Source organism: Trachypithecus francoisi, unplaced genomic scaffold (assembly GCF_009764315.1).
Source record: "Trachypithecus francoisi isolate TF-2019V2 unplaced genomic scaffold, Tfra_2.0 Lachesis_group5, whole genome shotgun sequence".
Lineage (NCBI taxonomy): Eukaryota > Metazoa > Chordata > Mammalia > Primates > Cercopithecidae > Trachypithecus > Trachypithecus francoisi.
The window spans coordinates 13,983,764-14,007,763 of NW_022681470.1; the positions used below are offsets into that span (position 1 = coordinate 13,983,764).

A 24,000-nucleotide genomic window follows, 5' to 3' on the forward strand; every position below is an offset into this window, starting at 1 on the left:
GGAGGGAAGGCAAACCAAGCTCACAGATAATTGTCATTTAAGGGAGACTAAGGTGAAGTTATTAGAGAAATACAGTCCAAACACTGTTTACAGCTATTCATACGGATCAAGCAACATTTCCTGGCAATAGTGTTTGAAGAGAAGTGAATGAGCGTGGTCCCAGAGGCCAGAAAACACAGAGGGCCAAGAAGCAGCCCACTTTGATCTCAGCCACATTGGGTGGGGCTTGGGAGGCGAGGCTGAGACATGTGCACTTCATTTGGTAGGCAGTGGGGAGCACGCAGTTTTTAAGCAGGGAGAGGATATGATAAGAGCTTCATTTAGGAAGATAAATCTGGCAGCAATGTGTATGACAGATTAAAGTCAAAGAGGTAGGAGATAAAGGGGCCTGTCAGAAGTTATTACGGCATCTTTGCATGGAAGAAATGAGGGTCTGAGCTGAGAGGAAAAAACAGGACAGTGAGCCAAGGCCTCCTGAGTTTACTCGTAGAGATACGATACACCCTTTTGAGACTGAATGAAGCTCCTATTCCTGCCTGTGTCTGCTTGTGTGTTTCACATGCATACACTTCAAGCATGTCTTTTGCCCATTATGCCTGGCCCATGTAAATAACATGGTCAGCAGGTCTTGGGTCCCAGGTTAGCTCACTCATAGGCATTGCTGGGGTAGTAGGATGGTCAAGTGAAGGCTTGGACTAGAACTACAGCCCCTTGTTGGCTGAAGGTATAGGTGAATCCCATAACACCGTAATGAACACCAGGACATTCTAGTGGACTGAAAAGGAAAAAAAGAAAAAGAATGAATACCCATATGGCAGTGTCAAAAACCAGGTGGGCAGGAAAACCAAATCCTGGGAAAGGTTTAATACCACATCCTACATGAGGCCTCACTCTGCCAGTCAGGAGGAAGAGGCCATGCCCGGAGATACTGGACACACTTCTGTGTTTTGCTGGATCCCTGGAAATCAGAGTCTGAGGCTGCAGTGTGCAAGCCAAGATATTTACTGGAGAGTACTTCAGGGTCAACATCTGTCGGGGGTGAAGGATGCAGAATTGGGGAAAAAGAGAGGTTGAACCACGAAACAGGTGCAACAGAGGCCTCACCCAGTGCTCTGGACTGAGCATGGCCCTTCCCAGTTGGCCCCAATTAGGGCTGGAAGGCAGGGCCTTTGTATCCTGCATTGACCAATTACGGAAGGTGGGGTCCTCCCAGTAAGGGGGCATAACCCCAGTCAGGTGGCTTCCATTAACCAAGGGCAAGTCCTAGAGAGGGTCTCAGCTGTGAACACGCAGCAGCCGACCCTCCTTTGCAGCAGAGAGAGTGAGGGCCCCAGTTCTTCGGAGAGATCTGAGGGCACCATGGCATCCAACTACGTCATCTGCTTTCTGGGGATGGGCTTTGTCTGTTTTGAGAATCTTGGGAAAGAGGCCAGCAGAGGGGATGTTATTACCTAGAGCTGAAGGACTGTGCAAAGCCAGCAGTTGAGGGGTGTGGGGTGACAAGGCCAGGGAATCCGAGCTGGACAGCCTAGGGAAAGGTAGTTGAGGGTGGTGGCAGGGGTGAGGGCCTGCAAGCAGGCAGCTTGGTCTTCAGTCTGCCGCTTACTAGCAATGTGACCTTGGGCAAATTACTTCATCTGTTTGTCCCTCAGTTTCTTCCTTTGTCAAACAGGGACAAAAATAGTTCTTACCTCATAGAATTGTTGTGAGACTAAATGAGATAATGCATGCAAAGTGCTTATTGCTAGCCCATAATAAGTAGGGCCCAATTGAGAGTGGCTGCTAGTATCATTATCTCTATTGTTCAAAATTGTAATGAAATAGGTTGCCTAACTCGGAGAAGGGCCTTAGGCAAATACTGGGAGCCAGAGTCCTAATCCAAGAGGTGGGAAAGGTAGGAAAATGGGGGCAAATACAGAAGCAGAAGGTGTGTGTTCGTGCAGAGGAGCCTCAACAAACACCCAAGAGAAGGGCTGATGTCCCATTGACTTTGATGATGTGTTTTCCACCAGATAATATAGCAGAAGCAGTCTCATTTTCAAAAGCCAAGAGGAAAACAGAACACATTCCTGGTAAGAAAGTTACTGTGTTCTTTATTTTACTCTATTCCTTTAGTTAGATTGAATCACAAACTTCTGCTTCCCACTGAGTTTTCTTTATCTTGGATTCCGCGTCCTGGCTTTGCCACCTACCATCTGTGGGCCTTGGGCAAGTCACATCACCTCTCTGACCCTTGATTTCCTCATCCATAAAATCAGATGAATAATGCCTGGTTGTATTTGGTGGTTGTGAGATTCCGATGATAAATTAATTATATTTGGAAATCGTTTGCAAACTGTAAGACACAAGACCAATGTCGCTATTATTAGGATTGTTCTGCCGATTGCTTTTGCTTTTCTGGATGTAAGGCTCATAACCAACAGAGGCTGGAGTGGAAAGCCACGGTAATGAATAAGAAGGCTATGGGAAAACTGGGGTGAAAACGGTCTCCACAGTAGCTTTCCTGTCTGAGTGAAGATTATACTATGTTTTGTCCCTTCATGAATAAAAGGTGTGTTTCATGCCAGACCCAGTTTGAGGCCTTTAAGATCAAGGGAAATATAAGATATTATCCATTCTGTCAAGGAATTCATGACACATCTGTTTGGTTATGTGAATTACATTCTATTTCCATAGGTAGCAAAAGAGGTGCCCAGGTTCACCCACACTCCATCCCCCAGTCCCCAGATTATCTAGATAAAGCCCTTTTGGGAACATGAAGTTCCTGCCAGGTGTCTATCATCCTGAATTATTGCCATTTGGGGTGTGGCAGCCACCTTTGGCTAGACATCTCACCCGTGCGGTGGTGATACCCAAGTGTGACACACACTCACACACAGGTTTAACTTCCTAATTAAATTGGAGTTGGAGAGTAGAGTCATCTTATGAGCGTAAATGTTAACCTTTAATGGATTTTAATTTATCAATCTTTCTTTTATGAGTCATACTTTTTTTTCTGGTCTAGTTAAAAAAATAATTGTCTTTTGGCCCAGTGCAGTGGCTCACACCTGTAATCCCAGCACTTTGGGAGGTCGAGGTGGGCGGATCATGAGGTGAAGAGATCGAGACCATCCTGGCTAACATAGTGAAAGCCTGTCTCTACTAAAAATACAAAAATTAGCCGGGCATGGTGGCAGGTGCCTGTAGTCCCAGCTGCTTAGGAGGTTGAGGCAAGAGAATTGCTTGAACCCACAAGGCAGAGCTTGCCACTGCACTCCAGCCTGGTGACAGAGCAAGACTCCATCTCAAAAAAAATAAAAAATAAAAAAAAGTATTTCTTCTGCTCCATGGTCAAAAAGTTTGGGAGGTTTCCTTCTGAGATTTAAGTCTGAAATCTAATTAGTATTGACGTCTAGGGGGTATGAAGTAGGGATCTAACATCTTTTCCTCCATATGTATATAAATTTTTAACATAAAGGACATTTCCAAAATGATAGGAAATATGAATGTGTTGGGAGAAAGAAAAAAACAAATAGAATTGAGTTAGAGATTATAGGAGGTTAAGAAGACTAGGCCAGTCCTCAGAGTTGATTAGGATGAAACCCTTCAGGCCAAGGGGTAATGATGTCATTTTCTTACTCCTCTGCCCTTCTTGGCATGTGTCATTTTTATTTTAACTCAGCTTCCATGTTGATTGCATGAGTCCGTGAGCCAAGCTGGGTCATAGTGGTGAAGAGGGGCAGTTAAATAATAACCATGCTATCGATTTGTTCATTTGCCTTAAAAATGCCTATTGAGCCTCTGGTACTGGTATATAACAAGGGGTAAGTGTAATTTCTTCCCTCATGGAACTTGCCCTCAAATATGAGCAAACAAATGCAGTGTAGTTTCATAAATAGATGTGAGCATCTCATATTCATGAAATTATCATAGTTAACAAAGTTACTTTCATATATGATCCCCGTTTGCATGTCTCATTGAGGCTCAGGGACTTGTCCAAGGTAACACAGCTAATTAGCATAGAGTTAGAATTAGAACCTAGATTTTTCTTTTAGTTCAGGGTTTTTTCAACTATTCTGTTTCCCAGCATAATCTCAATTTGCTGATGGCTTTTGTTGTACAATTAAATATCCTGCTCTTTAAATCTGTCTCTATTTATCTACCAATCAACCTCTATCCGTTCATCTATCCATTTATCTGTCCATTTATCTATCCATTTTTCTATACATTCATCTATCTCTGTATTATCTGACTATCTACTTCCCTATCTGGGTAGATGGAGTTGGTGGTGAAAAAAGTATTGGAAAAGATTTGAGGATACCTGAATTCAGCTAGATCCCAGGCTTATTCCCAGCTAGTTGCCTAACATCAAGCCAGTTACCCTGTATATTTGCAAATCAGTTTTCACATCTATGAAATGAAGATTTTGGACCAAATATTTTTTTTTTTGAGATGGAGTTTTGTTCTTGTTGCCCAGGCTGGAGTGCAATGGTGTGATCTCAGTTCACCACAACCTCCGCCTCCCGTGTTCAAGCAATTCTCTTGCCTCAGCCTCCCAAGTAGCTGGGATTACAGGCATGTGCCACCAAGCCTGGCTAATTTTTTGTATTTTTAGTAGAGACAGGGTTTTTCCATGTTGGTCAGTCTGGTCTCAAACTCCTGACCTCAGGTGAGCCACCCGCCTCGGCCTCCCAAAGTGCTGGGATTACAGGTGTGAGCCACCACGCCCGGCCATACCAAATGTTTTTTTAAAGTGTGGTCTGGGTCTAATATGATGTCTAAGTTCATTTTGTGCTGCTGTAACAGAATAACAAAGATTAGGTGATTTGACTCATGGTTCTGGAGGTTGGGAATTCCAAGACTGAGGGGCTGCATCTGGTGAGGGCCTTCTTGCTGTGTCACCCCCTGGTTGAAGGCAAAAAGGCAGAGCATGTGCACGAGAGAGAGAGAAAGAAGGAAAGGAATTTGAACTCATCCTTTTATCAGGAACCCAATCCCTCCAAAGTGAACCCACTCCAGCAATAACAGCATTAATCCATTCATGAAGGCAAAGCCCTCACAACTTGATCACCTCCTTAAGTTCTAATCTCTCAACACTATTGCTTTAGGGACTCAGTTTCCAACACATAAACTTTGGGAGACATATTCAAACCATGGTACATGATTTCTTATTAACGTGATTTTTCAAAGTATTGCCTTCATTAATACTCTTTTATTCACGAATAGGTAACCTCACATGTGTACACCTGTTGTCTACAGCTAACTCCCAGGCCCCTTCTCTGTTCTATTGATTAGGCTTCTTTGATTGCAATTAAGAAAAACACAATTTAGGCTAGGCGTGGTGGCTCACGCCTGTAATCCCAACACTTTGGGAGGCTGAGGTGGGTAGATCACTTGAGGTCAGGAGTTCAAGACCAGCCTGGCTAACACAGCAAAACCCCATCTCTACTAAAAATACAAAAATTAGCTGGATATGGTGGCGCACACCTGTAGGCTCAGCTATTCAGGAGGCTGAGGGACAAGAATTGCTTGAACCCTGGGTCAGAGGTCGCAGTAAGCCAAGATCGTACCACTGCACTCCAGCCTGGGCGACAGAGTGAGACTCCATCAAAATAAAATAAAGTAAAGTAAAGTAAAATAAAATAAAATAAAATAAAATACACAAACTCACTTATGCAAGCACAGGACTCTATTGGCTTATATAGTTGGAAGTACTGGGTTGGTCAGAATTGAAGCAGTAACTAACAGAACCAGGGCCTCTGGACTGGAACTAGGAATTCTAAGTGGCCATATCTCATCTGTATCTGTATTTTATGATTTTCTGTTTCTCTTTATTTATAGAGCTCTTTCTCCTCTACTGCAGAAAGGCTTTGGCCATGCAACGGAAGTATGGCTCCTGGCCTCCCCAGCTAAGCAACTCCAGTAGGAAAATTCCTTCTCGTGTTGTGTATATGTCAGTACAAAGGGAAGGATTCTGGCCATTCGCCACATAAAATCAGTCTATTATTGGGACATTGGATGATTCTGGAGAGGGTTCCTGTAAGCCACAGCTCCAGTACAAACCCATGGAATAGGGGAAGGAAAGTTCTCCCTCAAAAAGGATGCTGAACAGCAATAGCTTTTAAAAATATCCTTTACTACCATTAATCAAATAATAAGGGGCTTATAGGCAGAAATATCATCAGGGGAAAATTAAGGCAGAATAATTGTTAGGATCACAGACCCTGGAAACAGCTTTCCTGGGTGAATTCCAACCTCACACTTATAAGCTATGGGACCAAATTACAAGACCTCTTTAAGCCTCACTTATTTCACCTATAAAAAGAGAGACCAGTGTTCCCTATGTCAGTAAATTACCATGAGGATTAAATTGATATAAAATGCCAAGCACAAAGTAATGATTATAACAGTTGGCTATTGCTGCTTCTATCACTGTATTGCTATTAGTATTAAGATCATACAACAGGTACATAGTAAATGCTAGAGTCTGAACTAAAGCAATGCCCCCTGATGCCTGACCTAAAGCACTTCCTGTTACAGTGTGAATTAGAGCAGGGGAGTGTTGGAGAGCAGCAGGTAAAACAGTAGCGGAGGTGAGTTAAGCAGGATTATGCTGCTGGCATTTCTAGATCCTTGCCAGAGGCCAAGTGGCCAGTGACCTCTTCTTTATTTCTTACTTTATAATTACTATTATTACCCATTTTATAGAAGAGTAAACTGAGGCCTAGAGTGATCAACTTGCTAGCAGGGTCACCCACCTAGGAGGTAATGGAAGCTCTCCTTTAGGGCCTTGCTGATGCATTAGCAGAATAAGCAGCTTCCTTAGTGCCCTGGCTAGACAGGATGAACACTTGTTTCTTTTGTCACTGTGCTTGCCTAGTGGGCTGTCCAGCTCATGGTTGGCACTCAGTCTTTTCAAAGAACAAATGTCAACCATGACAATTGATGACGAAGAAAGCAGAAAAATGTAGCACTCAGACTCCACCAAGGTGTATGTTACTTTGAAGTTATAGATACGTTTCCCCCAAATAAATAATTGTCACTATAGCCACTATTTTGTTAATTAGATGCCCCACTTCCATGCAAACTTGGAACTGATTTTTGTTGCAAAAATGAACTTTGATCTACCTAAGACTTCGCCATTCTCATTTTTTACAATCCAGAAATTTCCAAATAATAAGTGTATGCTAGGTCATCTGTAGACCTGTTTCTCTTTGTTACTCAACCCCACAGTCTGACAGTCTGCTCTGAATTTCTGTGGGCTGTATCATTCTGTACCTGCAGGAGAGCGGTGACTAAGCCTGTGGAATAACTCCCTTTCCCTTATTATGATATGTCACCTTTATTTCATTGCTGTGGCATGTTTCTTGCCCTGTGGCTGAAAAACAAGGCAACCCAGTCAGGAAACCAAAGCAGATTCTCTACTTCTGAGTCAAAGCATGAGGTCTGCCAATCTAGACCTAGAAGACATGCTCTTACACCTTGCTTAATCATCCAAGGAAGTTGATTTTCTCTTCCTCAACCCCATCCCTTCCTTTCCTCCAAGCCCCCAAGAGGGCATAACCATGGAGCTATTTTTACCTGAAGAATAAATCCAGGGGACGAGATCTTTTAGGTTGCATTTATCAAAACAGTGAATGTTCAGATTGTTGACTTATTTAAACATTAAATATTTGTCTCTGCAAGGATTGATTTATCTGGTGTTGGTAGTACTGGGTTACACACAAGGATTCTATGAGTTACACACTGGGAGTCTATGACTACATTGCAGCTGGATTGTCAGACTGTCTGTGGTCATGGAGACAGCATGGATAATGAATGAATAGAAATGTCAGGGCTTTGAGATTTTCGAGCCCCTTTCCTTATCTGGAAATGGAGATTAAAAAATAACTCCTTTTAGGGTTGTTGTAAATGGGAATATATGTAAATACATGTAAGAAGATACCTCTTATCTATATCAAAGTAACCTTTCCTATTGACTTGCTGTGTAACCCTCACCATGATACTGGTTTCTGCGTTAATTGTCCCAAATGATAAAACAGAGATAATTGTATTTGCCTCTAAATCATGTTTTCAAAAACTTGAACTAATAAAAGTATAAATTAGTATAAATTTTCTGGAGGCAATTTAGTTTTATCTATCAAAAAATTATATATATATATGCATGTATGTGTATATATCTCCTTTAATACAATTTTACTTTAGGAATTTGTTGTAAGAAACTAATCAGATATTATTCGTAAGTATGTTAATCATGACATTGTTTATAATATGAACAATTACAGCAACCTACAAATCCCACCATAGAAGATTGATTAGGGTAAATTATTACACATCATTATATAAAGGAATATCATCTATGCAGTCAGTAAAAATCATGTTGTAGAAGAATATTTATTTTTATGGCAAATGTGTGTTCTGTAAACAGCAAACAGCCAAAAGGATACACTGGTATTTTTAATAAATAAGAAATGCACATACATACATGGAAAAAAAACACTGGAAGGCACACCCTGAAACATTCATCATAATGCTCTTTGGTTGAAATCCAAGTGATTTTTGCTATCTTCTTTTGTGCTTTTCTGTGTTTTACAAGTTTTCTTTATTTCTGTAATTAGAAAAAAGATCTTAAAATATGCTGTTAAGCAAATCTCATTTTCAAATGAGCGTTATTGTTCAATCCATCATTTCTACCTTTAAAATGCTTTAGAACTACTTAGACAAAACTTTGTAGGCCAGGTGCGGTGGCTCATGCCTGTAATCCCAGCACTTTGGGAGGCTGAGGCCGGTAAATCATAAGGTCAGGAGTTCAAGACCAGCCTGGCCAACATGGTGAAACATCGTCTCTACTAAAAACACAAAAATTAGCTGAGTGTGGTGGCGGGCACCTATAATCCCAACTACTTGGGAAGCTGAGGCAGGAAAACTGCTTGAATCCCGGAGGCGGAGGTTGCAGTGAGATTACGCCATTGCACTCCAGCCTAGGCAACAGGAGTGAAACTCTATCCCAAAAAAACAAAAAAACAAAAACGTTTTAAATGTAGGCATTGAAGCAAGGCTGAGAGGAAATGTTAGCAATGCTACCTGCGTGTCATGGCTCATAGGTGATTTCATGTTTGCATCTTACACTTTGTGTTTTCAAAGTGTCTGCACTCTGCATGTGTAACTTTTATACAGCAGAAAAGTGCTAGTAAAATGTCTGTTGAATAATTATTATTTAAAAAGAGCAATATTTTCTGAATGTCTTCTGTGAGAGCCACTTTATTTGGGCTTTTATCTTAGCTGAATTTAGTTTCTCTTACACTTGGTTTAACTGGCTCAAAGAAAGCCCTTGTTTCTCAGTTGCACACTGCCTATTTGGAACAAAACCGAATTTCTTTTTAAAATCTTTCATTCCTACTTAGGGTCATTTTAATTTGCAATACTGAGTTGTTCAAAGCTCAAGCCCCAAGATGCCTGAGGGAACACAGCGCTCAAGCACAGCCAGCCCAACCCGAGGAAGGCCTGAAAACCTTCTAGGCCCGTCTGGCCTCGTGGGATTGTCAGATGGATTCTAGATCAAAGGGGTTATAGTAAATGCATTAACTCTAGGCTCTTGCTTTCCCCTAAGCCTAGGATCCACTGGATGCTTGCCCATTTGGGCTGAGACCTATGGTGGCTGTTTTTGGAACAAGGGTGTCTTGAGGTCACATCTAAAGCACTGATTTTTATGTCTGGTAAAACAACAAGAATGTGTTTACTAACATGAATGATAATTCCAAGGTCAATTCTGGGTTTCTAGCAAAAGAAAAAAAAAAAAAAACATTGATATTCAGGATAGGGATAAAGAATAAACAAAGTTATAGGTCTAGGGCTGAAACATCCTGTGTGGTGAACTACTGTACAGATGCCTGTCTATGACCGCTCTTCAATGCACACCCCACCCTCTCGCCAACAAACTGGACCTTATCCTGGACATACTATGGGCAAATAAATCTGGGACCAGATAACATTTGCCCCCATCTTTTTTCTTTTTTTAAAGGACAAGAGTTACTTTTAGTTTTTGAGGAATCTTTATACTATTTTCCTTTTTTTTTTTTGAGACAGAGTCTCGCTCTGTTGCCCAAACTAGAATACGGGGTTGCGATCTTGGCTCACTGCAGCCTCTTCCTTCTGGGTTCAAGTGGGATTACAGGCGCCTGTCACCATGCCTGGCTAATTTTTTTGTATTTTTAGCAGAGATGGGGTTTCACCATGTTAATCAGGCTGGTCTTGAACTCTAGACCTCAAGCCATCAGCCCCCCTCGACCTCCCAAAGTGCTGGGAGTACAGCTGTGAGCCACTGTGCCTGGCCTCAGAAGTTACTTTTATATTCGAAAAAGACTCTTACTGACAGATGTGAGCGATGGTGATGTGTTCTTAGAATAAACACCACCACAGATTTTTTAAAATGAAAAGCAATAAAACTAACAAAGTATTTCAGCTGGTGGTACCACAGGGAACTCGGTTGCCCAGGCCAGAAATCTGGGAACCACCCTGGCCTTCCCCTCTCCTTCAACCCCACCTCCGATTCCAAACCATCGCTTAGTTTTCTCTAGACCATTCCCTTCTCCAGTTGCCTACTAGTGTCCTAGCCTGGTCCTCATGACAGCCTAGCTTGCCCCCTGTGTGTGCATGCAGGGCAACCTTTGCCCTTTTCCCAGAGTGGTCCTCGTGGAATGCAGGCCTAACTACTTCATTCCTGCTTAAATCCTTTCCTTACTTGGATAAAACCTGAGCTCCTGGATGTGACATTTGGAGACCTCAGGGGTGTAGCCTTCCCATATTTCTCTAGCCCCTCTACCACTCCTGCTGCCCACCTCCAACCTCAGCAACATCTGAACTTCCCGTAGCTCCCTGTACCCCAGTGGGGCTGGGCCCATAAGTGGCAGGACCCAGGGCACAGTGAAATTGCAGTGCCTTTTGTTCAAAACACGGATTCAAAGCTAAAATTACCAAGAATTTCAAAATGACAACCATAGTGCATTACACCCCAAGCACAGGGCCTGTGTGAGTACTTGGGCCACACACACATAGCCCTCAAGTGTCTTCACCTCTGCTCCCCTGCCCCTCCAGTGCTTTGCCTAGAATGTCCTGCGCAGTCTCAATTCCTACTCTCCTCCTTCTCCGTCAGCTGTAAGAATCACTTGGCTCGGCTGGGCGCGGTGGCTCGCGCCTATAATCCCAGCACTTTGGGAGGCCGAGGTGGACAGATCATAAGGTCAGGAGATCAAGACCATCCTGGCTAACACGGTGAAACCCTGTCTCTACTAAAAATACAAAATATTAGCCAGGCACGGTGGCAGGCACCTGTAGTCCCAGCTACTCGGGAGGCTGAGGCAGGAGAATGGCGTGAACCGGGGAGGCAGAGCTTGCAGTGAGCCGAGATCGCGCCACTGCACTCCAGCCTGGGTGAAAGAGTGAGACTCCATCTCAAAAAAAAAAAAAGAAAAAGAAAAAGAAAAAAAAATCACTTGGCTCAGGGATTGGTGCACAGAAGTCTCCCCAAGCCTCCCTTTCCATGACCTCAGGCCTGGAGCAGGGGTGGGGATTCCTCCTCAGTACTCCCTCTAGACCAGCAATTCCCAAAGGTTGATCCACCAACCACCTACTACATAAGCACCTGGGATGGTTGTTAAAAATGAATCTGACTGGGTGTAGTGGCTCACACTTGTAATCCCAGCAGTTTGGGAGGCTGAACAGGGAGAATTATTTGAGATCAGGAGTTCAAGACCAGCCTGGGAAACATAGCGAAACCCCGTCTTTACAAAAAATTTAAAAATTACCCAGGGATGGCTGTGCACGCCTGTTGTCCCAGCTGCTTGGGAGGCTGAGGCGGAGGATGGCTTGAACCCGGGAGGTCGATGTTGCAGTGAGCTCAGATCACACCACTGCACTCCAGTCTGAGTGACAGAGTGAGACCCTGTCTCTAAAAAATAAATAAATAAATGAGAATGAATCTGAATCTCAGGGGACAGGGCCTAGGCCTCTGCCCTTTAAAAGATCATCAGCAGAGCTCTTTGCATGCTGAGATCTGAGAATGAGTGTGCATAGCACACAGGCTCCTCGTCAAGGTCTGTGCTCCGTTCCTTTGCTTCCTTCACGTCTAGCACCATGCCAGGCAGGCAAGCACTTGCTTGATGTCCACGCCTACCTGTGGGACGCAGCTAGCCTCTTCCAGCTTGAGGTCTGCTTTCAGAATCCCACCTGTACTTCTCGATGACAATCCTGAGTCCTCATGGGGAGTTAATGCATCTCCGCATGGCCGCAATGACTGGGCCAGCTGGTACGGGCCACTGAGGGTCCCCAAGAGTGACCCGTGGGGTTGGCACTCCCTGGATGGGGCCACCAGCTGGTCTGTGCTGGGTCCTTGGCTTCCATTATCCTGTACCCTGAAGCGAGACTCAGCATGTGCCTTGGCTTCCTGAGAGCTCCAGAAGGGAGGAGAGAGAGGACACTCTCTCCATAGCTGTGTGCGTGACAGGGCATCTCATTTTCTCTGAGGCTGAGAGTCCTCGTGTGAGTCTCCAGGCAGGCTGTGGGCCAAGGAGACTGCAAACGGTGCCACGAGGCCCCACACTGGCAGCATTTCCTCAGCTGTCTCCCTCTTCTTCAATGAAGAGATGGCATCAGGAAATGAGCTAAAAAACCCAGGGGCCTGGCTCTGGCTTGTGTCAGGCCCAGAGAGAGTGAGAGGCAGCAGTGAGCTCAGCTGTGGCCATGTTTGCCCTGGTCCTGGCCCCAGGGCTGGGAGTGTTGATCATGGAATCCAGGGAGCTGTCCCCCAAGCCCAGAGCCAGCCCAGTCCCTGCCCCTCCAACCCTGGGAGGCAGAGCAGCACCCATAATGCTGTAATGATCTGGGTGCAGGCTGCCTCCTGCCCAAGGCCCCAGCGCAGAGTGCTGGGCATTTCCTTGCACTGGGCTTTGGGCTTCCTGACCTCAAGGGGAAGAATTCACCTGGGGGTGGTGGGTGTGCAGAGGGAGAGCAATTGGCCTGAAATCTTTCCGCCATTCATTCCTGTCTTCCCTGGTGGAGTGCCAGCACTGACAGGTGCAGCTCAGTGATCAAACACTCATACCGTGCAAAAGTGTTGTCTCTGCTGGGCTCACCCTTGGCTTAGCCCTGAGGTCCCAGCCGGCCACACTCCCAAGACCAGCCCACAGCCCTCCTGGATCAATGAACCTCTCCATGAGCAGACCAACAGGGGCCCTTGGGTCTCCCCACTGCCCTCCTGCAGGGCATCAAGGGTCCCCTTGAGCAGCAGCCTCTATTTTTTTTTTTTCTTTGAGACGGAATTTCTCTCTCGTTGCCCAGGCTGACGTGCAATGCTGCAATTTCGGCTCATTGCAACCTCCGCCTTCTGGGTTCAAGTGATTGTCCTGCCTCAGCCTCCCAAGTAGCTGGGATTAGAGGCATGCGCCACCATGCCTGGCTAGTTTTTTGTATTTTTAGTAGGGATGGGGTTTCACTATGTTGGCCAGGCTGGTCTCAAACTCCTGACCTCAGGTGATCCACCCACCTCAGCCTCCCAAAATGCTGGGATTACAGGCATGAGCCACTGCGCCCAGCTGAACGGCAGCCTCTTTTGTCCCTATTTGGAGGTGTAAGCACCAGAAGCTAGAGGACCGCTTCACAAAAACTTGGTCCTCTCCCTCCTGTTTTGATTAGATCCAAAGTGCTTTCTCTCTGTTTCAAAAATATTTTTGGTTTATTTTATGGCTGTTGTTTCAAAGATGAGCTCTTTCTAATTAGGGGCATGATCAGATTAGAAGCCCATGCCAGCCAAACTAGGCAAAACGTCTGGGCCTCCAGGAAGCTGGTACAGGGAGGAGAGCCCTGCGGTTCAAAACCCCTCAGCATGAAGGAGGACAGGTTGCCGCACGGACCATTAAACAATTGTCTGGGAGCCAGTTGTCTGGTGGTCTGCCTATGGTTGCCTGAGTAAGCAGATGTCTCACGGATCAGGAGATAATCAAGCCACTTACATATCTAGTGCTTCAGCCATGCACAGTATCTCTCTATCCCCCTGAAGTTTTCCTTAATCATGATCATCATTACTCAATAATCATAGCTTAAATTCATGGAGTGCTTGATATGTGCAAGGCCTGGTGTGCAAGGCACAGTCTGGAGACTTAAAGGGTTTCATTAAACACCATAATAACCCTGAAGTGTTGCAGTTGTTAGCGCTGTTGATAGATGGGATGACTGAGGCTTGGAGGTGGGGATAACCAGTCCAAGGTCAGACAGATGGGAAGGTTTAGGCTGCACCCGATGCTGCAGCTGTAATGAACCTTGGCAGGTACTGTTCCCTTAGTGGGTCTCACCACAGGCCCCTTCCCTTGTGCAGCCTGCCCATTTAGCAGAAGAAGTGATCAGTCCTCCACCTCCCTGTAGTCCTGCCTCAGCTCTCTATAGCATTTCTGCCACCTGTGGTATTACACACACACACAGAGACAGAGAGAGAGACACAGATATATATATATACACACACATATGTATATATAGGTGTGTATATATAGGTATATATATAGGTGTGTGTATGTGTATATATATACACCTGTATATATATATGATTTGGTCTTTGCCCTGGTTCCTGACACAGAGCTCCTAAAACCTTTGGAATGTCCTGAATGATGGGAGTGCCTTTTGTTATTGATAATAAGCCTTTTTGGTACACCTGGGTTTAGGCTGATGAGATGCTCACAGGGGTTGTTACCCAAGCATCACCCACCCCAACCTCCAGAGAGAGAAGGGGGGCTGGGAGTTGAGTTCAACCATCAATGGCCAGTGATTGAATCAATGATGACTACCTAATGAAACCTCCATGAAAAACTCTAAAGGAGCTGGGCACCGTGGCTCACACCTGTAATCCCAGCACTTTGGGAGGCCAAAGCAAGAGGATCACTTGAGCCCGGAAGTTCGAGACCAGCCTGGACAACACAGAGAGACTGTGTCTCTACAAATAATTTTTAAAAATTAGCCAGATATGGTGGCATGTGCTTGTGGTCCCAGCTACTCAGGAGGCTGAGGCAAGAGGATCACCTGAGCCTAGGAGATCAAGGCTGCAGTGAGCCGTGATCATGCCACTACACTCCAGCCTGGGCAACAGAGCAAGACTTTGTCTCAACAACAAACACACACACAAACAAAAAGTCCCAAACAAATCTAAACCATGGAGTTCGAGGAGCTTCCAGGTTGCTGAAGACATGTGCCTGTGGGGAGGGTGGTGTACCCCACCTCCATGGGGACAGAGGCTCCTGTGCTCAGAACCTTCCAGACCTCGTCCTCTGTACCTCTTCATCTGGCTGCTCGTTTGTATCCTTTATAATAAACCGTAATGTAAGTATAGCATTTTCCTGAGTTTTGTGTTCGTAGTGAATTACTGAACCTGATGGGGGCTCAGATGTGAGGTTGGCTGGGCAGAAGTATAAGTAGCTTGCTGTTTTTGTCTGTTTGGGTTGCTATACAAAACCTCAGACTGGGTAATTTATAAACAACAGAAATGTATTGTTCATTCTTCTGAGGCTGGGAAGTCCAAGATGAAGGTGCCAGCAGATTCAATGTCTGCTGAGGGCCTTTTCCTCATAAATGGCAGCTTCTATGTGTCCTCTCATGCCTGAAGGGGTGAATGAGCTGCTTCTAGCCTGTTTCCTAAGGGTCCCATTCATAAGGACTCCACCCTCATGACCCAATCCCCACTCAAAGACTCTACCTCTTAACACTCTTAACACCATTGCAGTGGGGAATAGGTATCAATATGGATTCCAGACATTCACACCATAGCACATGGGACCCTATTTGTGGCTGGCATCTGAAATGGGAGCTGTTTCCTTGGGCTGAGCCCTTAATCTGTGGGGTCTGGGCTCAATCCGGGTAGTTAGTGTCAGAAATGAATTGACTTGTAGGACACCCAGATGGTGTTGGAGAATCTGAGAACTGACTGGTTGTTGCTGGAAAAATCACCACACCCTCTACTGAACTGTGAGCTTCGTAGGTCCAGAGTGGGACTGGAGTTGCTGTTTCAAGAACATCAGGCCGGGCATGGGGGCTCACACCTGTAATCCCAGCACTTTGGAAGGCCGAGGCGTGTGGATCACCTGAGGTCAGGAGTTCGAGACCAGCCTGAGCAACGTGGTGTAACCCCATCTCCACTAAAAATACAAAAATTAGCTGGGCATGGTGGCAGGTGCCTGTGATCCTAGCTACTTGGGAGGCTGAGGCAGGAGAATCGCTTGAAACCAGGAGGCGGAGGTTGCAGTGAGCCGAGATTGTGCCACTGCACTCCAGCCTAGGCAACAAGAGTGAAACTCCGTCTCAAAAAAAAAAAAAAAAAAAAGGATCAGGGGTCGGCACAGCGCTTGGCACACCGCAGGTGCTGATTTGACCCATTAATCAGCAATTTCAGGCTCTTAGTCTCCAGGCTTGGTTCCCGAAACGTCTTCCTCTTCAGTTAAGTTCATGAAACAGATATTTCCCGGGTTGGTCATGGTAAGCATGGTCTTCAAGTGGCAGGTGTTAGTGAGTTTCGGGGCACAACGCCTAAGGTCACATCGATTGTTGGTGACATAACAAGGACCCATCACCTCAGTCTCATGACTGGTACACAGTCCCTCAACCTCACTACCTTTTAGCTTTCCAAAGTGTCCTTCCTTATTCGGAGCCATAGCACCAACACAGAATCACGTCGCCATGAAGCTGCAGCAGCCTGCCTTAGGACACCTGATGGAAATGGTTTCCAGCTCTGTCATCCCCATTCCAGACTCTGAGTTGGATACTGTTTCCCCCATAAGGCGGTATAGTGGACCCTTACATCCAGGCTTTCCCCTCCCACCGAACGTTGTGTATCTCAGGCCTTTGAGACTCAAATCCTCTCTCCTCTGAAGATGCAGAGAGCTCAAGGCAGGTGGGGAGGGAGATGGTTCCAGAAAGGCCCCTACTGCTGTCAGCAGCTTCCAGGGCAGAGTCTATTCACTGGGGTGAGCAGTTCCTGAGCGTGGAGACCGGCTGGGTATCCATCATCAGCTCCTTCCTCTCCTGGAAACGGCTTCTTCAAAAGAGTCTGTGTCAGCCTTGCTGGTGGGGAGGCCTGCTCTGAGCCTCCGGGGTTGTTGGAAGGTGGAGCCGGAAGGTGGAGCGGGGATGGGGGAGGAGTGAGGAGGAGGCCTGGAAAGCTGCCATCAGAGTGCGGCTGGTGACAGCAAGAATCTATCAATCTTGCCTGCAGAGCCAAATACGGTGCTGGGGCTCAATAGGTAATAAACAATGGTCACATTGCAGGCTGGACAAGGAGAGACATTACAGATGAGAGGGAGGGCAGGCCTGATGTCACCACGTGTGTGGTCCTGGCTGGTGCTGACTGCACCGCCCCTCCTGGCTCACCCCAGGGTGCAAGGAGTCCATATTTGTCCTTGTTGAGTCCACTTGTGTTTTTATTTAATTTTTTAAATTTTTGTACAGATGGGGTCCTGCACTATTGCCCAGGCTGGTCTCAAACCCTGGCCTCAAGCAATCCTCCCACCTCGGCCTCCCAAAGTGCCATGATTGCAGTCATGAGTCACTGCGCTGGCCCTCACGTATGTTTTTCCTTGATGTGCTCAAAAGGGGGAAACTGAGGCCTGCTTGTCATGTTGCAGGGGTATTCTTGGTGCTGTGCCGTGGCTCCGAGGCTCTCAGAGGTATGGCACGGATTAAGCCCCGTCTCACTGTCTTCACTTGCTTTCAGTAGCATTGTCTGCGTATTGCCAGACTCTTCGCAGTGATGGGAGCACATATTGTTACTGGAAATGGCCAGAACTGGCAAGTTTTTTTTTTTAGCATAAATGGTTTAAGCACACATTATTAAAATCTCAGTTTTAGCTATTCCAGGATAGCTGTTTGTAGAGAGCTGGGGAACATGCAGATGGCTAAGGACCTGAGGACAGCTTGGCTGGAGAGACAAACACTTGCACATAAACATCTGAGAATAAGCACTGTATTTTCTAGCCCAGGGCCAAAGAGTAGGCAAGGCAAGGATGCGAGGCAGGGGCCCGAGAAGACGTCAATGGCGTCTTTCTGCACCTTAGGTTCACGCATTGGCTTCACCAACAGGGTGAGATCTATTCCTTTTCCTTGTGCCTCTGTGTGTATTAGGGTTTTTTCTTAACAATCAGATTTACCTGGAGCTTGTGTCCCATATAATCACACAGAAAAATGGCAGTGAGGGAGGTAGCATCACATCGTGCTGAGAAGAGCACAGGACTCTGAGCCGGAAAGAACCGGCTTTGAACCCCAGCTGTGACCATGATTGACCGTGAGACCTTAGAGCAGTCAAGTAACTCATTGAGCTTCCATCTGCTTGTCCATACAACGGGGGACTCCCATCCGCTCAGCAGGGCATTGTGAGAATCAGAAATAGCTCTCAAAAGAGCCCAACATAGTAGGTTTTCAATAGATTATAGTTGCTCTTGAAGCAAATGTGGGTTCTTCTAAACTGAAATGATTAACTGCCTGGAGGTGGTTAATGGTTAGGAACTCTCCTTACCCCTGCTGTACATTTTTGCGGTTCAGAGCTCTTTCCAACAGGCTGTGGCTTTAAAAATGCAGATAGCTCCTGCTAAAGAGATAAAGCTTTCCCGAGGAAGCTAAAGAGCATCCTGTTCTGATTAGCACTGACTCTGTCTGGACTGTAATGCCTGCACCCGTGTCAGTCACAGAATGCTGAGCAGGGATCCGGAGGCTGCTTTGAAATGTGATTGCAGGCCTGACCATGAGACTAGAATACATCACCATCATTCTATCGGTCACCCTCAAGGAAAATCCACTAAAGGTTTCAGAAAAAAAGCCTGGGAAGGGGTCTGGAGCCTGCCATGTGGGAGCCTGAAGTGGGGATGGCCAAGATGCATCTCCTGGGCTGCCCTGGAAGTGACAAGATTCCCAGTGTGTCAGGACAATGTGGCTGCCACACGGTGCAGGGAGGGATGGTCGCCATATGCAGGCCACATTGACCGTGCACGCTGATCTGACCCAGTGCTGTTACTCTGCAATCACTGTCTGAACGAAAAATCAGGAGATCCATGTGCATTTGCTTCATGTTGTTCAGGATGAAAAATCTGTATCCTTTGTCCCCGAAGAAAAAAATCTGTGAGGCCATCAGTCTAAGCTTTAAAAGTCATGGAGGGAAAAGGTACCAGCGCCATCTAACTCTGCTGGACCAAATCGATGAGGGGAGTGAGATAAAAATGGGAAATGAATCGGGACGTCTAAAAAAAGAGGCAAACCATTATTAACGCAAGAGTGGGACTCAGCCTAAAATTCTGCTTATTAGCCTTCATTGTGAGCTTGCAATTCATATGACTCCCACAATGAAGCTACATTAAGAATAGTAGATTAAATAAATAAATAAAGAGTAATGGAAGAATGTGATGATTGCCATTTGTCACCCATAAAGATCCACATTTCTACTCTGTGGCAACAAAATCAGTGATCTAAATATTAACCAGTAGCGCACATTATAAACACTTACTTATATATTATGATCACCATAAAGTCATTACAACAGAAATAAAAACTATTTTTTATTTTAACTATTAATATTCATCAAACGTTAATGAAAATACCAACAAATAATTATGAAAAACACATTGCTTAAGTAATAAAGATGAAAGAGATGATAATCATTGTGAATATTTAATCTGCAAAATAAAGAACATACCATTAATAAGACTTAATTATGTCATTAAATATTTAACTTTACTTTCACTACTAAATTTTGCTTGCATTTTGCATATTTTAAATGTAAAAAGCTTCTTAACAAGATTTGTAGTTTCAGCAACATGAAATGCCTGACCATTTAAGTTTGACTTACTGTCTTCATCAAATTGGTCAAACATCATTTTATTTGTCATTAAGTGAAATGAACAACCCTCTTTGCTGTTTATTACAAGTGACGCTTTATCCATAAGGGAAGTTTAATAATTGATTCCAGGTTTATACACACAAAAATGATGTTTTCTACTGGTGAAGAAAATGAATTGCCTTCCTTCTCCATTTTTTTTTTTTTCAGTATCACACAATCTCCCACATTTCCTACTATTTGCGTAGGAGAATATAGATCTGATTTGACCTTAGCGTGCTACAGAATAAGTTCTACACCATCACAATTAGATCCATTCAGTTCCTCACAATTGACCCCCATCACTTGTAACTCTGGCTTTGGAGAAATCTCATTTCTTTGGTTTAAGATCAAAGATAGTTGGCTGGGTACAATGGCTCATGCCTGTTAATCTGAGCACTTTGAGAGTTTGAAGCAGGAGGATTACTTGAGGCCAAGAGTTTGAGACCAGCCTGGGCAACATAGCAAGACCCTCTCGCTACAAAAAATTTAAAAATTAGCCCGCTGTGGTGGCATGTGTCTGGAGTGCCAGCTGCTCAGGGAGGCTGAGGCAGGAGGATCACTTGAGCCCAGGAATTCATGGCTGCAGTGATCTGTGATCGTGCCACTGTGCTCCAGCCTGGGTGACAGAGCGAGAACTTGTCTCTAAAAAAATTTGACAGAGGCTGGGTGCGGTGGCTCATGCCTGTTATCCCAGCACTTTGGGAGGCCAAGGCGGGTGGATCACTTGAGGTCAGGAGTTTGAGACCAGCCTGGCCAACATGGTGAAACCCCATCTTTACTAAAAATATAAAAATTAACCGGGCATGGTGGTGGGCACCTGTAATCCCAGCTCCTCAGGAGGCTGAGGCACGAGGTTACAATGAGCTGAAATTGCACCACTGCACTCCAGTCTTGGCAACAGAGTACAACTCCATCTGAAAAAAAAAAAAAAAAAGACAGAGAGCAAGTTAGATTCCTAGTACTGGCCGACCTGCAGTCAAGGGTAGTCTCAGATCTCTGGAACTTACCTCAACACGAAGCCAGGGTCTCCCTCTCAGGTGCCCAGCATGGGGCCTGGCTATCTCTCCCACTGTCTCCTCTCACGCCCCTTTGGGACCTGGGCCTTGGATGACCAGTACCTGGGTGGGTGAAGCACAGGTACTCTGGGGCGGCATCAGGCATCTCTGTGCATTGGGACAGGCAAAGCTTTCTCATCCGTGCATCTGCATCTCCTGCGTTCCTGGTGAGGCAGCCGAGGCAGTGAGGTAAATGCCCATGCTAGCCTTGTCCTTTGCTGGCTAAGACATAAAGAACTCTGTGTTGGAAGCGGAAGGAGAATCCTGACATGCCTGCCACTTGGGCAGTACCTCAACCTGGCTCTGAGGGCCAAGGGGGGCAGCTGGACAAGGTGCAAGTTGGCCCAGGCCTGAGGGCCTCTCTCAGGATACAGGAACCTTCAGAGCTAAAACCAAGGATGGTTCCAGACAAATCTGGAGGGCTGGTCACCCCTACAGTGTCTCTGGTCTGTGAGGCTCAGAACAGTCTCGGATGAGACCTGGAGGGGCAGAACAAGTGGAAGACAGAGAAGTCTGTTTGAAAAGGCCTCTTCCTGTCCTGGCAACCGCTGGAAAGAACAGGAAAAGGCAGGGGGAAAGCCTGAAGTACCAAGGAGAAATACAATGTTTCCATCCTTGGGCATGGACAGGGGTCTGGAGCTCAGTGCTTCTTCCCTTTAGGAATTCCATTACCTAGTCTCCAGGGCCCTCTGGCAGCTTGAGCCCCCAGATGCTCTGGTGGAGGCTGTGAGCCGCTCCTCCGCCCTCCTCCTGCCTGGCTGTCAGCCGCCACTGCCTGTGCAGGAGGCTCATCGCTATGCCAGGGCTGTAGGTCTGCTCAAAGCTTCCCAGTCACCAGAAACATGTTCCTCTGGGGCTGCCTTTCCCACTTGGCTGGCGGTGCCTGACTTGCATATGAAACCGGCCCTTGGGGGCAGTAGGCTGGCATGTCAACCTCTCAATGCTAGACCAGCAGACCCGGCCAGACTCTCAAGGCAGCCTGAGCCTGCCCTTTCTTCCCAAGAACACATGGGGTCTTTTTAGAAGAGCCATCGTGAGAGATGCTAAAATTTCAACTTTGTAAGGACCAACAATGACCAGAATAATAATGGGGCACATCTACCTGACTCTACATGCTTTCACTTGTCTTAGAAGGGAGGTTTTTTTTTTTTTTTTTTTTTTTTTTTGAGACAGAGTTTTACTCTGTTGCCCAGGCTGGAGTACAGTGGCCCAATCTCGGCTCACTGCAACCTCCACCTCCTGGGTTCAAGCGATTCTCCTGCTCCAGCCTCCCACGTAGCTGGGATTACGGGTGCATGCCACCATGCCTGGCTAATTTTTGTATTTTTAGTGGAGACGGGGTTTCACCATGTTGGCCAGGCTGGTGTTGAACTCCTGACCTCCGGTGATCGGCCCTCCTAGGCCTCCCAAAGTGCTGGGATTACAGGTGTAAGGTACCGCACCCGGCCGAAGGGAGCCAATTTTTGTGACATCTGTGGTTTCCCATTGTACCTTGAGCTGCAGAAGCCAGGCAGGCCCCAGGGCTGCTGGTTCACTGGTGGTGTTGAAGGTGCTGCTAGAGGGACTCAGCCCCAGCAGTGTTAAATGCACAGGCTGAAGCTCATCTTGTCAGTCAGCAAGATGCTGATTGAATGTCCCCAGGGGATTCTGAGACTGGGCCTTGTGACTTTAGGTGCTGTTGAAGGTCTGATCACTCCTGCACACAGCCTGCCATTTCCTGGGGTTTTAAGGTTCTGCTCGGGACTGCCCCTTCCACATTGTCCTCCTTGGTCTCCCCGCTGAGCTAGGGCTTCTTCTCCAGGCTCTCCTGCCACTCTGTGCATAAATCCATCACTGCTCTTACTCCTGGAAGAGCAGGTGACCCTTGAACCACATGCGGGTTAGGGGTGCCAAGCCCTTAACAGCGGAAAATCCACATATGACTTTTGCCTCTCTCAAAACTTAACTACGAATAGTCTATGTTGACCAGAAGCCTTGCTGATAACTTCAACATTTGATTAACACACATTGTGTGTGTTCTAGGTATTAGACACTATTCTCACGAGAAAGTGAGCTAGAGAAAAGAAAATCATGAAGAAGAGAAAATATATTCGCTCATCACGAAGTGGAAGCGGATCATCTTAAAGGTCTTCATTCTTGATGTCTTTATGTCAAGTCGGCTGAGGAGGAGGAGGAAGAGGAGGGATTGGTCTTGCCATCTCAGGGGTGGCGGAGGCAAAAGAAAATCCATGTATAAGTGGATGCGTGCAGTTCAATCATGTGTTGTTCAAGAATCAACTGTGTAGACTTTCTCCTTCTCTAGACACGGGACTTCAAGAAAGAAAGGACCCTCTGTCATCATTTTTGCATCTCCAACAGCCACAACAGTGCTTTATATACAACAAATGACCAATAAATGCCTATCAAATGCATTGAATAATGGAGAACACCTTTCCTTCTTTTGAATCACAACTTAAGGGATTACCTCTTCCAGGAAGCTTTTTGGGTTAATGGAGGGCACCTTCACCGTTCAGTATAACCCTAGCCCTCTCTTGTTTTTGAAAAGAGTTAATGGGGCATAATTAAGAGTCATATGTAATATTTACTAAGCACTTACGACCTGCCAGGCTGTGTTATAAGCACGTTACATGCATTCCTTTACTTGGTTCTGACAATAATCTGCTGAATTAAGTTCTATTACTATCATTCCCACTTTGCAGATGATGAAATTGAGAAACTGAGGCACAGAGAGGTTAAGAAACTTACTTAAGGCTGGGTGTGGTGGCTTATACCTATAATCCCAGCAGTTTGGGAGGCTGAGGAGGGAGGATCACCTGAGGTCAGGAGTTTGAGGTCAGCCCGGCGAACAGGGCCAAATCTGGTCTCTACTAAAAATACAAAAATTAGCCGGGTATGGCGGCACACGCCTGTAATCCCACTACTCTGGAGGCTGAGGCAGGAGAATTGCTTGAACCTGGGAGGTGGAGGTTTGGTGAGCCAAGATCGCGTCACCGTACTCCAGCCTGGACGACAGAGTGAGACTCCATCTCAAAAGAAAAAAAGAAACTAACTTAAGTTGACATACGACCAAAG

General features: G+C 45.9%; 1 long non-coding RNA gene across 1 annotated transcript; it reads left to right on the plus strand.

Annotated features, from left to right (window-relative positions):
* Positions 1 to 1,599: 1,599 nt before the first annotated feature.
* On the plus strand, positions 1,600 to 23,344 carry LOC117074878. Its single transcript, XR_004433745.1, has 2 exons — positions 1,600 to 2,072; positions 22,951 to 23,344. It is a non-coding gene; the product is annotated as an uncharacterized LOC117074878 (long non-coding RNA).
* The last annotated feature ends 656 nt before the right edge of the window (positions 23,345 to 24,000 follow it).